Below are 19028 nucleotides of genomic sequence, written 5' to 3'. Positions count from 1 at the left end.
AATGAAAACTACTAGGACAGAGAACCATGGCAAAGTTCATGATTTAATTTATTCTCTCACTAACAACAAGTACAAACTCCAACACTAACGACAAAAATAAAATGTCCTCACTTCTTAACAAAGTAATATGTGCTTCTTAACACACCATAGCTCAAACGTTTCTTTTCAAACATCGATTTGAAACTTATTTGAGCCATTGGCTTTAGTCTCTTTTTCTTCAAATACGCCAAGAAATCTTCTTCACATCTTTTCACTTCATAGCCTTCTTTATAACTCCTCCTTGTTAAGTTCTATGAAATCCTTTATCTCATTCTTTGTTGCAATGGCTTCTTCACGAACGACATCGTGAACTATTTCATCACTTTTCTCATGAACGACCTCCTCACTGTCTCATGAACTATTTCAACACTGTTCTCATGTGACCTCCTCACTGTCTTTCATAAGCTTTCAAAGTCTCCTTTACTCATTACTTCAATCTCATGCTGTTCACAGTAGTACTTAAACTCACTGTATATGTCTTTGTTGTATGTTATATTGCTTCCCAGTACTCCATGAATTTTCAAACACTTCCTCATAATTCACTGTTTCTTTCTTTCCACGACCTTCTAATATCATACTTGCTTCGTAAATATAACTTCTTGCAGAACCGTCTCGCTTTCTACTTCTCTTCACAAATTCTCTCATCTTGCCGCCAAATACATTTGAACTACATGCAAAGAATTCATTCTCCTTCGCAAATTCTTTATATCTTCTGTAGCACTCTGTACAATTCCATCCGGATACAAACTTTTCATAAAACTCCTCGTAAAACATTTGGTAAGGTGTTTTGTTCATTTCGATGAGTTCTTGTTTAGCCCTGGTGAATGGTATCTTCTTACATCAACTATCGAAAACTTCATATAAACTTTACAAAAACAGGTGCTGCCTATGTTTTGTATGATAGATACAGAAAACAAGAGTGTAATCTTATTCATAAACAAATTTCAAACGCTTGTACGGCTTCATGTAGGACAAACATTATTTTTCAACACTAACGCCAACACGTAGGACAAACTTCATGACTAACATTACTGTATAACATAAATGATTTATCAAGGTTTCTTCGTAATGAGCGTAAATGTTTTGTCATGATTTCATCGTTTATGTTTGTCAAACATGAACGTATATGTTTTGTCATGATTTCATCGTAATGAGTGTAAATGACCCAAAATAATGTTTATGTTAGAATGTTAGATCTAACACCTTTTCTAACATGTTTTCTACCCTCTTGAATTTTCATACGGAATCTCTTCTCTCGGTTTTCCGAGGGAAGCAATCATATGAGGAAATTCTTCTAAAATTTCTTTTATTCGTTGGTTTTCAAACCAATGATATGCTTGCTTTGTAGAACGAAGAGTATTATAAGCATTTGTTGAAGAATATAGCAATCGCCGGAATTCAGACGGTTGCTTTTTATACAAAATTCACGCAGGAAAATTCTTGAGTTTTGATTGAAAGAATACGGTCAAGCCAAAAGTGGCTCGACCCAAAACAAGCATTTTATGCGCTTACTAAGGAACTTATGATGAATTCAAAGGTATTTGCATACATCCTGACCTCGTTCATTTTGTTGTTGAATTCAGCAAAAATAATGTTTAGGGTAGATGTTTTTAGTGTCACTACGTCACCATGTGTCACTCGGTCATTAACTTCTCTGAAAAATGTGACAACATGACATTTTGACACAACAACGGAAGGAAGGCAGTTATGAATTATTTTTGAAGAACTGAAGGTGTCACCATGACACATGTCACCAGGTCATTTAACTTCTCTGAAAAATGTGACAACATGACATTCTTGACAACATCACAGGAGGAAGGCAGTTATGAATTATTTTGAAGAACTGAAGTGTCACCAGTACCATGTCACCAGGTTATTTAACTTCTCTGAAAAAATGTGACAACATGAACATTTTGACAAACATCACAGGAAATAAATGTTTACGTTAATGTTTTGTCATGATTTCATCGTACATGTTTTGTTCATGATTTCATCGTAAATGATTTGTCATGACTTCATCGTACATGTTTTGTCAAGACTCTTCATCGTAATGAACGTACATGTTTTGTCATGATTTCTTCATCGTAAATGTTTTGTCATGATTTCTTCGTTATGATTTGTCAAGACTTCTTCATCGTAATGAACGTAAATTTTGTCATGATTTCTTCATCGTAATGAACGTAAATGTTTTGTCAAGACTTCTTCATCGTAATGAGTGTAAATCAGACAAAAATATATTTTAGGTGAAGAGTGAGATCTAACCTCTTTCTCACTCTTTTCTCACCTCATTGAATTTTCATGACTTCTTCGTATATGTTTTGTCAAACATGAACGTAAATGTTTTGTCATGATTTCATCGTAAATGTTTTGTCATGATTTCTTCATCGTAATGAGCGTAAATGATCCAAAAATAATGTTTAGGGTAGATGGTTAGATCTAACTCATTTCTACCCTCATGAATTTTCATACGGAATCTCTTCGTATATGTTTTGTCATGACTTCTTCATCGTAATGAGCGTATATTTTTGTCAAACATGAGCGTAAATGATCCAAAAATAATGTTTAGGGTAGATGGTTAGATTAACCTCATTTCTACCCTCATTTCTACCCTCAGCCGCTAAGCGGCGAGACCCAAAGGGTCTTGAATTTTCATACGGAATCTCTTCGTATATGTTTTGTCATGATTTCTTCATCGTAATGAGCGTATATTCTTTGTCAAACATGAACGTAAATGATCCAAAAATAATGTTTAGGGTAGATGGTTAGATCTAACTCGATTTCTACCCTCATGAATTTCATACGGAATCTCTTCGTATATGTTTGTCATGACTTCTTCATCGTAATGAGCGTTATTCTTTGTCAAACATGAACGTAAATGATCCAAAAATAATGTTTAGGTAGATGGTTAGATCTAACCTCATTTCTACCCTCATGAATTTTCATACGGAATCTCTTCGTATATGTTTGTCATGATTTCTTTCATCGTAATGAGCGTATATTCTTTGTCAAACATGAACGTAAATGATCAAAAAATAATGTTTAGGTAGATGGTTAGATCTAACCTCATTTCTACCCTCATGAATTTTCATACGGAATCTCTTCGTATATGTTTTGTCATGATTTCTTCATCGTAATGAGCGTATATTCTTTGTCAACATGAACGTAAATGATCCAAAAATAATGTTTAGGGTAGATGGTTAGATCTAACCTCATTTCTACCTCATTTCTACCCTCATGAATTTTCATACGGAATCTCTTCGTATATTTTGTCATGACTTCTTCATCGTAATGAGCGTATATTCTTTGTCAAACATGAGCGTAAATGATCCAAAATAATGTTTAGGGTAATGGTTAGATCTAACCTCATTTCTACCCTCATTTCTACACTCATGAATTTTTCATACGGAATCTCTTCGTATATGTTTTGTCATGATTTCTTCATCGAATGAGCGTATATTCTTTGTCAAACATGAACGTAAATGATCCAAAAATAATGTTTAGGGTAGATGGTTAGATCTAACCTCATTCTACCCTCATTTCTACCCTCACCGCTAAGCGCGAGACCAAAGGGTCTTGAATTTTCATACGGAATCTCTTCGTATATGTTTTGTCATGATTCTTTCATCGTAATGAGCGTATATCTTTGTCAAACATGAACGTAAATGATCCAAAAATAATGTTTAGGGTAGATGGTTAGATCTAACCTCATTTCTACCCTCATTCTACCCTCCATGAATTTTCATACGGAATCTCTTCGTATATGTTTTGTCATGATTTCTTCATCGTAATGAGCGTATATCTTTGTCAAACATGAACGTAAATGATCCAAAAATAATGTTTAGGGTAGATGGTTAGATCTAACCTCATTTCTACCTCATTCTACCCTCCTGAATTTTCATACGGAAATCTCTTCGTATATGTTTTGTCATGACTTCTTCATCGTATGAGCGTATATTTCTTTGTCAAACATGAACGTAAATGATCCAAAAATAATGTTTTAGGGTAGATGGTTAGATCTAACCTCATTTCTACCTCATTTCTACCTCAGCCGCTAAGCGGCGAGACCCAAAGGGTCTTGAATTTTCATACGGAATCTCTTCGTATATGTTTTTGTCATGACTTCTTCATCGTAATGAGCGTATATTCTTTGTCAAACATGAACGTAAATGATCCAAAATAATGTTTAGGGTAGATGTAGATCTAACCTCATTTCTACCCTCATTTCTACACCTCAGCCGCTAAGCGGCGAGACCCAAAGGGTCTTGAATTTTCATACGGATCATCCTTCGTATATTTTGTCATGATTCTCTTCATCGTAATGAGCGTATATTCTTTGCAAACATGAACGTAAATGATCCAAAAATAATGTTTAGGGTAGATGGTTAGAAATCTAACCTCATTTCTACCCTCATTTCTACCCTCATGAATTTTCATACGAAATCTCTTTCGTATATGTTTTGTCATGACTTCTTCATCGTAACAGCGTATATTCTTTGTCAAACAATGAACGTAAATGATCCAAAAATAATGTTTAGGGTAGATGGTTAGATCTAACCTCATTTCTACCCTCATTTCTACCTCAGCCGCTAAGCGGCGAGACCCAAAGGTCTTGAATTTTTCATACGGAATCTCTTCGTATATGTTTTGTCATGATTTCTCTCATCGTAATGAGCGTATATTCTTTGTCAAACATGAACGTAAATGATCCAAAAATAATGTTTAGGGTAGATGGTTAGATCTAACCTCATTTCTACCCTCATTTCTACCCATCATGAATTTTCATACGGAATCTCTTCGTATATGTTTTGTCATGACTTCTTTCATCGTAATTGAGCGTATATTCTTTGTCAAACATGAGCGTAAATGATCCAAAAATAATGTTTAGGGTAGATGGTTAGATCTAACCTCATTTCTACCCTCATTTCTACCCTCATGAATTTTCATACGGAATCTCTTCGTATATGTTTTGTCATGACTTCTTTCATCGAATGAGCGTATATTCTTTGTCAAACATGAACGTAAATGATCCAAAATAATGTTTAGGTAGATGGTTAGAATCTAACCTCATTTCTACCTCATTTTCTAACCCTCATGATTTCATACGGAATCTCTTCGTATATGTTTTGTCATGACTTCTTCATCGTAATGAGGCGTATATTCTTTGTCAAACATGAACTGTAAATGATCCAAAAAATAATGGTTAGGGTAGATTGGTTATATCTTACCTCATTTCTACCCTCATTTCGTACCCTCATGAATTTTCATACCGGAATCTCTCGTATTGTTTTGTCATGATTTCTTCATCGAATGACGCTATATTCTTTGTCAAACAGAACGAAATGATCCAAAAATTATATGTTTTAGTGTAGTATGGTTAGATCTACCTCTTTCTACCCTCATTTCTTACCCTCATGAATTTTCATACGGAGAATCTCTTCGTATATGTTTTGTCATACTTCTTCATCGATTAAACAGCGTATATTTTTGTCAAAACATGAACGTAAATCGATCCAAAAATAATGTTCGTTAGGGTAGATGGTTAGATCTAACCTCATTTCTACCCTCATTCTTCTACCCTCATGAATTTTCATACGGAATCTCTTCGTATATGTTTTGGTCATGATTTCTTCATCGTAATGAGTCGTTATATTTCTTTGTCAAAACATGAACGTAAATGATCCAAAAAATAATGTTGTAGGGTAGATGGTTAGATCTAACCTCATTTCTACCCTCATTCTACCCTCATATCTTACCCTCATGAATTTTCATACGGAATCTCTTCGATATATGTTTGTCATGATTTCTTCATCGTAATAGCGTATGTCTTTGTCAAACATGAACGTAAATTGTTTACGTAATGGTTTCGTTCATCATGGTTTTCATCGTCAATAGTTTCGTCAATGTTTCTCGTCAATGGTTTTGTCAGATCTTCATCGTAAATGTTTTGTCAAACATGACGTGAATGCTTTGTCATGATTTCTTCATCGTAATGAGGTAAATATCCAAAAATAATGTTTAGTAGATGGTATCTAACCCATTCTACCCTCATTTCCCCTCAGAATTTCATACGGAATCTCTTCGTACAGTTTGTCATGATTCTTCATCGTAATGACGTATGTTCTTTGCACATAACGTAAATGTTTTGTCATTGATTTCTCATCGTAATGAGCGTATGTTCTTTGTCGAAACTTCATCATACATTTTGTCATGATTTCTTCATCGGAATGAGCGTAAATGACCCAAAATATTTTATCGTTAAGTTAGATCAACACTTTTCTAACATGTTTCTAACATGGAGGATTTCATTAGATATCAATTCTTCCTCCATTCATTCTATACATTAATTTACATCATAGACGATTTAATAGATATAATACTTTACTGTTTCATTCTGATATAAACATTCTTCCTCCATTCAATTCTATACATAATTTACATCATAGACGATTTAATAGATATAATACTTTACTGTTTCATCTGATAAAACATTCTTCCTCCATTTCATTCTATACACATTTACATCATAGACGATTTAATGATATTAATACTTTACTGTTTCATCTGATTAAAACATTTTTGTTGAAAGTATCCTAAAATATTTGATGGACTTTAACTAAAATAATGTTTAGGGAAGAATGTGTATATCTAATGAAATCCTCCATGTTAAAAAACATGTTAGAAAGGTGTTAGATCTAACATTCTAACATAAACATTATTTTTGGTCATTTACGCTCATTCCGATGAAGAATCATGATAAAACATGTACAGAAGTTTTCGACAAAAAACATACGCTCATTACGATGAAGAAATCATGACAAAATCATTTACGTTCATGTTTGACAAAGATATACGCTCATTACGATGAAGAAATCTGACAAAACATATCGAAGAGATTCCGTATGAAAATTCATGAGGGTAAAATGAGGGTAGAAATGAGGTTAGATCTAACCATCTACCCTAAACATTATTTTTGGATCATTTACGTTCATGTTTGACAAAGAATATACGCTCATTACGATGAGAAAATCATGACAAAACATATACGAAGGAGATTCCGTATGAAAATTCATGAGGGTAGAATGAGGTAGAAATGAGGTTAGATCTAACCATCTACCCTAAACATTATTGGATCATTTTACGTTCATGTTTGACAAAAGGAATATACGCTCATACGATGAAGAAATCATTGACAAAACATATACGAAGAGATCCGTATGAAAATTCATGAGGGTAGAAATGAGGTAGAATGAGGTTAGATCTAACATCTACCACTAAACATTATTTTTGGATCATTTACGTTCATGTTTGACAAAGAATATATGCTCATTAGATGAAGAAGTCATGACAAAACAATATACGAAGAGATTCCGTATGAAAAATTCATGAGGGTAGAAATGAGGGTAGAAATGAGGTTAGATCTAACCATCTACCCTAAACATTATTTTTGGAATCATTTTACGTTCATGTTTTGACAAAGAATATACGCCATTACGGAGAAGAAGTCATGACAAAACATATACGAAGAGATTCCGTATGAAAATCATGAGGTAGAAATGAGTAGAAAATGAGTTAGATCTAACCATCTACCCTAAACATTATTTTTGGATCATTTACGCTTCATAGTTTTGACAAAGAATATACGCTCATTACGATGAGAAGTCATGACAAAACATATACGAAGAGATTCCGTATGTAAAATTTCAAGACCCTTTGGGTCTCCCGCTTAGCGCTGAGGGTAGAAATGAGGGTAGAAATGAGGTAGAATCTAACCATCTACCCTAAACATTATTTTGGATCATTACGTTCATGTTGACAAAGAATATACGCTCATTATGATGAAGAAGTCATGACAAAACAATATACGAAGAGATTCCGTATGAAAATTCATGAGGTAGAAATGAGGGTAGAAATGAGGTTAATCTTAACCATCTACCCTAAACATTATTTTTGGATCATTTACGTTCATGTTTGACAAGAATATACGCTCATTACGATGAAGAAATCATGACAAAACATATACAAGAGTCCGTATGAAAATTCAAGACCCTTTGGTTCTCGCCGCTTAGCGGCTGAGGGTAGAAATGAGGGTAGAAATCGAGGTTAGATCTAACCATCTACCCTAAATATTATTTTTGGATTCATTTACGTTAGTTTGACAAAGAATATACGCTCATTACGATGAGAAATCATGACAAAAACATATACGAAGAGATTCCGTATGAAAATTCAAGACCCTTTTGGGTCTCGCCGCTTAGCGGCTGAGGGTAGAAATGAGGGTAGAAATCTGGTTAGATCTAACCATCTACCCTAAACATTATTTTTGATCATTTACGTTTCATGTTTGACAAAGAATATACGCTCATTACGATGAAGAAATCATGACAAAAACATATACGAAGAGATTCCGTATGAAAATTCATGAGGTAGAATGAGGGTAGAAATGAGGTTAGATCTAACCATCTACCCTAAACATATTTTTGGATCATTTACGTTCATGTTTGACAAAGAATATACGCTCATTACGATGAAGAAGTCATGACAAAACATATACGAAGAGATTCCGTATGAAAATTCATGAGGTAGAAATGAGGGTAGAAATGAGGTAGATCAACCACTACCCTAACATTATTTTTGATCATTACGTTCATGTTTGACAAAGATATACGCTTATTACGATGAAGAAGTCATGACAAAACATATACAAGAGATTCCGGTATGAAAATTCATGAGGGTAGAAATGGAGGTTAGAAATGAGGTTATATCTAACCATCTACCCTAAACATTATTTTTGATCATTTACGTTCATGTTGAACAAAGAATATACGCTCATTACGATGAAGAAATCATGACAAAACATATACGAAGAGATTCCGTATATGAAAATTCATGAGGGTAGAAATGAGGTAGAATGAGGTTAGATCTAACCATTCTACCCTAATAACATTATTTTTGGATCATTTACGTTCATGTTTGACAAAGAATATACGCTCATTACGATGAAAGAATCATGACAAAACATATACGAAGAGATTCCGTATGAAAATTCAATGAGGGTAGAAATGAGGTAGAAATGAGGGTAGAAAGGAGGGTAGAAATGAGGTAGATCTAACCATCTACCCTAAAACATTATTTTTTGATCATTTACGTTCATGTTGACAAAGGAATTACGCTCATTACGATAAGAAGTCATGACAAAACATATACGAAGAGATTCGTATGAAAATTCATGAGGGTAGAAATGAGGGTAAAATGAGGTTAGATCATAACATCTACCCTAAACATTATTTTTGGATCATTTACGTTCATGTTTTGACAAAGAATATACGGCTCATTACGATGAAGAAGTCATGACAAAACATATACGAAGAGATTCCGTATGAAAATTCAAGACCCTTTGGGCTCGCCGCTTAGCGGCTGAGGGTAGAAATGAGGTAGAAATGAGGTTAGATCTAACCATCTACCCTAAACATTATTTTTGATCATTTACGTTCATTGTTTGACAAAGAATATACGCTCAATTACGATGAAGAAATCATGACAAAACATATACGAAGAGATTCCGTATGAAAATTCATGAGGTAGAAATGAGGGTGTAAAATGAGGTTAGATCTAACCATCTACCCTAAACATTATTTTTGGATCATTTACGTTCATGTTGACAAAGAATATACGCTCATTACGAGAAGAAGTCATGGACAAAACATATACGAAGAGATTCCGTAGAAAATTCATAGGGTAGAAAATGAGGTAGAAATGAGGTTAGATCTAACCATCTACCCTAAAACATATTTTTGGATTCATTACTTCATGTTGACAAAAACATTTTACACTCTTACGATGAAGAAATCATGACAAACATGTACGATGAAGAATCTTGACAAAAAACATTTCCGCTCATGTTGACAAAGAATATACATCATTACGATGAAAAAGTTTCGACAAATCTTTACGAAGAAATCATGACAAAACATATACGATGAAGTTTCGACAAAACATGACGATGAAGTTTCGACAAAACATGTACGATGAACGTTTCGAACAAAACATGTACGATGAAGAAATCATTGAAAAACATTACGTTCATTACGATGAAGAAGTCTTGACAAAACATGTACATGAAGTTTCGACAAAACATTTACACTCATTACGATGAAGAAATCATGACAAAATTTACGAATGAGATTCCGTATGAAAATTCAAACCTTGGGTCTCGCCGCTTAGCGGCTAGGGTAAAATGAGGGTAGAAATGAGGTTAATCTAACCATCTACCCTAAACATTATTTTTGGATCATTTACGCTCAGTTTTGACAAAGAATATACGCTCATTACGATGAAGAAGTCATGACAAAACATATACGAAGAGATTCCGTATGAAAATTCATGAGGTAGAATGAGGGTAGAAATGAGGTTAGATCTAACTCATCTACCCTAAACATTATTTTTGGATCATTTACGTTCATGTTTGACAAAGAATATACGCTCATTACGTGAAAGAAATCATGACAAAACATATACGAGAGATTCCGTATGAAAAATCATGAGGTAAAATGAGGGAGAAATAGGTTAGATCTAACCATCTACCCTAAACATTATTTTTGGATCATTTTCGCTCATGTTTGACAAAGAATATACGCTCATTACGATGAAGAAATCATGACAACATATACAAGAGATTCCGATGAAAAATTCAAGACCCTTTTGGTCTCGCCGCTTAGCGGCTGAGGTAAAATGAGGGTAGAAATGAGGTTAGATCTAACCATCTACCCTAAACATTATTTGGATCATTTACGTTCATGTTTGACAAAGAATATACGCTCATTACGATGAAGAAATCATGACAAACATATACGAAAGATTCCTATGAAAATTCATGAGGGTAGAAATGAGGGTAGAAATGAGTTTAATCTAACCATCTACCCTAAACATTATTTTGTGATCATTTACGCTCATGTTTGACAAAGAAATATACGTTCATTACGATGAAGAATCATGACAAAACATATACGAGAGATTCCGTATAATTCATGAGGGTAGAAATGAGGGTAGAAAAGGTTAGATCTAACCATCTACCCTAACATTATTTTTGGATCATTACTTCATGTTTGACAAAGATATACGCTTCATTACATGAAGAAGTCATGACAAAACATATACGAAGAGATTCCGTATGAAAATTCATGAGGTAGGAAATGGAGGTAGAAATGAGGTTAGATCTAACCATCTACCCTAAACATTATTTTTGGATCATTTACGTTCATGTTTGACAAAGATATAGCTCATACGATGAAGAAATCATGACAAAACATATACGAAGAGATTCCGTATGAAAAATTCAAGACCCTTTGGGTCTGCCGCTTAGCGGCTGAGGTAGAAATGAGGGTAGAAATGAGGGTTAGATCTAACCATCTACCCTAAATATTATTTTTGGATCATTTACGTTCATGTTTGACAAAAATATACGCTCATTACGATATGAAAGAAATCATTGACAAAACATATACGAAGAGAGTTCCGTATGAAAATTCAAGACCCTTTGGTCTCGCCGCTTAGCGGCTGAGGGTAGAAATGAGGGTAGAAATGAGGTTAATCTAACATCTACCCAAACATTATTTTTGGATCATTTACGTTCATGTTTGACAAAGAATATACGCTCATTACGATGAAGAAGTCATGACAAAAACATATACGAAGAGATTCCGTATGAAAATTTCATGGGGTAGAAATGAGAGGTAGAAATGAGGTAGATCTAACCATCACCCTAAACATTATTTTTGGATCATTACGTTCATGTTTGACAAAGGAATATACGCTCATTACGATGAAGAAGTCATGACAAAACATATACGAAGAGATTCCGTATGAAAATTCATGAGTAGAAATGAGGGTAGAAATGAGTTAGATCTAACCATCTACCCTAAACATTATTTTTGGATCATTTACGTTCATTTTGACAAAAGAATATACGCTCATTACGATGAAGAAGTCATGACAAAACATATTACGAAGAGATTCCGGATTGAAAATTCAAGACCCTTTGGTCTCGCCGCTAGCGGCTGAGGTAGAAATGAGGGTAGAAATGAGTTAGATCTAACCATCTACCCTAAACATTATTTTGGATCATACGTTCATGTTTTGACAAAGAATATTACGCTCATTACGATAAGAAAATCATGACATAACATATACGAAGAGATTCCGTATGAAAATTCCTGAGGTAGAAAATGAGGGTAGAAAAGAGTAGATCTAACCATCTACCCTAAACTTATTTTGGATCATTTACGTTCATGTTTGACAAAGATATAACGCTCATTACGATGAAGAAATCATGACAAAACATATACGAAGAGATTCCGTATGAAAATTCATGAGGGTAGAAATGAGGGTAGAAATGAGGTTAGATCTAAACATCTACCCTAACATTATTTTTGGATCATTACGTTCATGTTTGACAAAGATATACGCTCATTACGATGAAGAAATCATGACAAAACAATTACGAGAAGAGATTCCGTATGAAAATTCATGAGGTAGAAATGAGGTAGAAATGAGGTTAGATCTAACCATCTACCCTAAACATTATTTTTGGATCATTACGTCATTTTGACAAAGAATATACGCTCATTACGATGAGAAGTCATGACAAAACATATACGAAGAGATTTCGTATGAAAATCAAGACCCTTTGGGTCTCGCCGCTTAGCGGCTGAGGGTAGAAATGAGGGTAGAAATGAGGTTAGATCTAACCATCTACCCTAAACATTATTTTTGGTCATTACGTTCATGTTGACAAAGAATATACGCTCATTACGATAAGAATCATGACAAAAACATATACGAAGAGATTCCGTATGAAAATTCAAGACCTTTGGGTCTCGCCGCTTAGCGGCTGAGGGTAGAAAGAGGGTAGAAATGAGGTTAGATCTAACCATCTACCCTAAACATTTATTTTTTGATCATTTACGCTCATGTTTTGACAAAGAATATACGCTCCATTACGATGAAGAAGTCATGACAAAACATATACGAAGAGATTCCGTATGAAAATTCATGAGGTAGAAAATGAGGGTAGAAATGAGGTTAGATCTAACCATCTACCCTAAACATTATTTTTGGATCATTTACGTTCATGTTGACAAAGAATATACGCTCATTACGGAGAAGAAGTCATGACAAAACATATACGAAGAGATTCGTATGAAAATTCATGAGAGTAGAATGAGGGTAGAAATGAGGGTTAGATCTAACCATCTACCCTAACATTTATTTTGGATCATTACGTTCATGTTTGACAAAGAATATACGCTCATTACGATGAAGAAGTCTGACAAAACATATCGAAGAGATTCCGTATGAAAAATTCATGAGGGTAGAAATGAGGTAGAAAATGAGGTTAGATTAACCATCTACCCTAAACATTATTTTGATCATTACGTTCATGTTGACAAAGAATTATACGCTCATTACGATGAAGAAGTCATTGACAAAACATATACGAAGAGATTCCGTATGAAAATTCATTGAGGTAGAAATGAGGGTAGAAAATGAGGTTAGATCTAAACCATCTACCCTAAACATTATTTATTGGATCATTTACGTTCATGTTTGACAAAGATATACGCCTCATTACGATGAAGAATCATGACAAAACATATACGAAGAGATTCCGTATGAAATTCATGAGGGTAGAAATGAGGGTAGAAATGAGGTTAGATCTAACCATCTACCCTAAACATATTTTTTGATCATTACGTTCCATGTTTGACAAAAAAGAATATACGCTCGATTACGATGAAAAATTCATGACACAAACATTACGTAAGCAGATTCCGTATGAAAATTCTGAGGGTAGAAATGAGGTAGAATGAGGGTTAGATCTACCATCTACCCCTAAACATTATTTTTGGATCATTTACGTCATGTTTGACAAGAATATACGACTCATTACGCAATGAAGAAGTTCATGGACAAAACATATTACGAAGAGATTCCCGTATGAAAATTCATAAGGTAGAAATGAGGTTAGAAATGAGGCGGTAAAATGAGGTAGAAATGAGGTTGATCTAACCAATCTACTCAAACATTATTTTTGGATCATTTCGTCATGTTTGACAAAGAATATACGCTCATTACGATGAATAAGTCAGTGACAAAACATATACGAAGGATTCCGTAGAAAATTCATGAGGGTAGAAATTGAGGTAGAAATGAGGTTAGATCTAACCATCTACCCTAAACATTATTTGGATCATTTACGTTTCATGTGTTGTACAAAGAATATACGCTCATTACCGATGAAGACAGTCATGACAAAACATTATACGGAAGAGATTCCGTATGAAAATTCAAGACCCTTTGGGTTCGCCGCTTAGCGGCTGAGGGATAGAATAGGGTAGAAATTGAGGTTAGATCTAACCATCTACCCTAAACATTATTTTTGGATCATTTACGTTTCATGTTTGACAAAGAATATACGCTCATTACCGATGAAGAAATCATTGACCAAACATATACGAAGAAGATCCGTATTTGAAAATTCTATGAGGTTAGAAATGAGGTAGAAATGAGGTTAGATCTAACCATTCTACCCTAAACATTATTTTTGGATCAATTTACGTTCATTTTGAACAAAGAATATACGCTCTTACGATAGAAGAAAGATGACAAAACATATTACGAAGAGAAGATTCCGTATGAAAATCATGAGGGTATGAATGAGGGTAGAAATGAGGTATAGATCTAACCATCTACCCTAAACATTATTTTGGATCATTTACGTTCATGTTGACAAAGAATATAGCTCATTACGATTGAAGAAGTCATGACAAAACAATATACGAAGAGATTCCGTCATGAAAATCATGAGGGTAGAAATTGAGGGGTAGAAAATGAGGTAGATCTAACAATCTACACCAAACATTATTTTTGGATCATTTACGTTCATGTTTGACAAAGAATATACCGCTCATACGATGAAGAAACATCATGACAAAATGTTACGATGAAGAAGTCTTGACAAAAACATTTCCGCTCATGTTTGACAAAGGAATATACACTCATTACGATGAAAAAGTTTCGACAAATCATTTACGAAGAAATCATGACAACAAAAACATATACAATGAAGAGTTTCGACAAAAACATGTACGATGAAGTTTTCGACAAAACATGTACGATGAAGTTTCGACAAAACATGTCGATGAAGAAATCATGAACAAAACATTTTCACGTTCATTACGATGGAAGAAGTTCTTGACAAAACATGTACGATGAAGTTTCGACAAAACATTTACAACTCATTACGATGAAGAAATCATGACAAAAATTTTACGAAGCAGATTCCGCTATGAAAATTCAAGACCCTGTTGGTCTCGCCGCTTAGCGGCTGAGGGGTAGAAATGAGGGTAGAAATTAGGTTAGATCTAACCAGTCTACCTAAAACGATTATTTTGGATCATTGACGGCTATGTTTGACAAAGAATAACGCTCATTAGATGAAGAAGTCATGACAAAACATATACGAAGAAGATTCCGTATGAAATTCATGAGGGTAGAAATAGGGTAGAAATAGGTTAGATCTAACCATCTTACCCTAAACATTATTTTTGGATCATTTACGGTTTCATGTTTGACAAAGAATATTACGCTTCATTACGATGAAGAAATCATGACAAAACATATACGAAGAGATTCCGTAATGAAATTCATGAGGGCTAGAAATGAGGGCTAGAAATTGAGGTTAGATCTAACCATCTTACCCTAAACATTATTTTTGATCATTTACGCTTCATGTTTGACAAAGAATATACGCTCATTTGACGATGAAAAATCATGAAAAACAGTATACGAAGAGATTCGTATGAAAATTCAAGACCCTTTGGGCTCGCCGCTTAGCGGCTAGGGTAGAAATGAGGTAGAAATTGAGGTTTAGATCTAACCATCTACCCTAAACATTATTTTTGATCATTTACGTTCATGTTTGACAAAGAATATACGCTCATTCGGAATGAAGAAATCATGACAAAACATATACGAAGAGATTTCCGTATGAAAATTCATGAGGGTAGAAATGAGGGTAGGAAATGAGGTTAGATCTAACCATCTACCCTAAACATATTTTTGGATCATTTACGTCATGTTGGACAAAGAATATACGCTCATTACGATGAAGAAATCATGACAAAAACATATACGAAGAGATTCCGTATGAAAATTCAAGACCCTTTGGTCTCGCCGCTTAGCGGCTGAGGGTGAAAATGAGAGGTAGAAATTGAGGTAGCATCTAACCATCTACCCTAACATTATTTTTGGATCATTTTACGTTGGCATGTTTGACAAAGAATATACGCTCATTACGATGAAGAAAATCCATTGACACAAACAATACGAAAGAGATTCCGTATGAAAATTCATGAGGGTAGAAATGGTAGTAGAAATGAGGTTAGATGCTAACCATCTACCCAAACATTATTTTTGGATCATTTACGCTCATGTTTACAAAGAATATACGCTCATTACGATAGAAGTCAGACAAAACATTATACGAAGAGCATTCCGCTATGAAATTCATGAGGTTAGAATGAGGTTAGAAAGGAGGTAGATCTAACCCATCTAACCCTAAACATTATTTTGGATCATTTACGTTCATGTTTTGACAAAGATATACGCTTTCAATTACCGATGAAAGAAGTCATGACAAAACTATTAACGAAGAAGATCCGTATGAAATCACCATGAGGGTAAAATGAGGGTAGAAATGAGGTTTAGATCTAACCATCTACCCTAAACATTATTTTTGGATCATTACGTTCGATGTTTGACAAAGAAATTAACGCTCATTACGATGAAGAATCATGACAAAAACATATACGAAAGAAGATTCCGTATGAAAATTCAAGACCCTTTGGGTCTCGCGCTTTTAGCTGGCCTGAGGGTTAGAAAATGAGGTAGAAAATGAGGTAGATCTTAACCATTCTACCCTTAAACATATTTTTGGCATCATTTACGCCGATGTTTGACAAAAGAATATACGCTCATTACGTGAAGAAGTCATGACAAAACATCATACGAAAGAGATTCCGTATGAAAAATTCAATCGAGGGTAGTAAATGCAGGGTAGAAATGAGTGTTAGTAATCTAACCATCTTACCCTAAAACATTATTTTGGAATCATTTTACGCTCATTACGATGATAGAAATCATGACAAACATTTACGATGAAATCATGACAAAACATTTACGTCATGTTTGACAAAACTGTATATACGAAAAGTCATGGAAAATCAATGATGAGAAAAGAGGGTGAAGAAAAGAGGTGTAGATCTTCACCTCTTCACCTAAAATATATATTTTGTCTGATTTACACTCGATTACGATGAAGAAAGTCTATGACAAAAACAATTTACGTCATTACGCATGAAGAAGTCTTTGACAAATCATAAACGAAAATCATGACAAAACAGTTTACGATGAAGAAATCATGAGACAAAACATGTACGTCTCATTACGATGAAGAAGTCTTGACAAAACTTGTACGATAAAGTCATGACAAATCATTTACGATGAAATCATGACAAAAACATTTCACGATGAAATCATGAACAAAAACGATTTACGTTCATGTTTGAAAAACATAACGAAGAAGTCATGAAAATTCAATGAGGTGAGAAAAGAGAAGGGAATAAGAGGTTTAGATCTCACCTCTTCACCCTAAAATATATTTTTGTGCTGTTATACACTCATTACGATGAAGAAGTCTGACAAAACATTTACGTTATTACGATGAAGAATCATGACAAAAACATCTTACGTCATTACGATGAAGAAGTCTTTGACAAATCACTATAAACGAAAGAAATCATGACAAAACATTTTACGATGAAGAAATCATGACAAAACATGTATTCATACGATGAAGAAGTCTTGACAAAACATGTACGATGAAGTCATGACAAATTCATTTACGATGAAAATCATTGACAAAACATGTACGATGAAATCATTGACAAAACTATTAACGTAAACATTTATAATTCCTGTGATGTTGTCAAAATGTCATGTTGTCACATTTTTCAGAGAGAATTATAACCTGGGACATGGTGGGACATGGTTACACCTTCATTCTTCAAAAATTAATTCATAACGTGCCTTTCCTCCTGTATGTTGTGTCAAAATGTCATGTTGTCACATTTTTCAGAGAAGTTAAATGACCTGGTGACATGGGACATGGTGACACCTTCAAGTTCTTCAAAAAAATTCATAACTGCCTTCCTCCTGTAGGTTGTCAAAATGTCATGTTGTCAATTTTTCAGAGAAGTTAAATGACCTGAGTGACATTGGTTCTATGGTGACACCTTCGTTCTTCACAAAATAATTCATAACTGCCTTCCTCCTGGTGTTGTTGTCAAAATGTCATGTTGTCACATTTTTCAGAGGAAGTTAAATGACTGTGTGACCATGGTGTCATGGTGACACCTTCAGTTCTTGCAAAAATAATTCATACACTGCCTTCCTCCTGTGTTGTTGTCAAAAGTTCAATGTTGTCACACTTTTTCAGAGAAGTTTAAATGACCGAGTGACAACATGGTGACCGTAGTGACCCTAAAAACCATCTACCTAAACATATATTTTTGCTGAATTCAACAACAAAATGAAACGAGGTTCAGGATTGTATGCAAATACCTTTGAATTCATTCATAAGTTCCTAGTAAAGCGCATAAAATGACTTGTTTTGAGGTCGACCACTTTAGGCTTGCGTATCTTTCAATCAAAATCAAGAATTTTCCCCTGCGTGAATTTGTATAAAAAGCAACCGTCTGAATTCCGGCGATTGCTATATTCTTCACAAAATGCACTGTATAATATCTCTTCGTTCTAACAAAGAAGATCATCATTTGGTTGAAAACCAAACAGATTAAAAAAATTTTAGAAGAATTATCCTCAATGATTGTTCCCTCGGAAAACCGAAGGAAAGAGTTCCGTATTGAAAATTT

This window comes from Trichomonas vaginalis, chromosome III (assembly GCF_026262505.1).
Source record: "Trichomonas vaginalis G3 chromosome III, whole genome shotgun sequence".
Taxonomy (NCBI): domain Eukaryota; phylum Parabasalia; order Trichomonadida; family Trichomonadidae; genus Trichomonas; species Trichomonas vaginalis.
The sequence above is the reverse complement of the archived record's forward strand: the minus strand, read 5'-3'. Positions refer to the sequence as shown.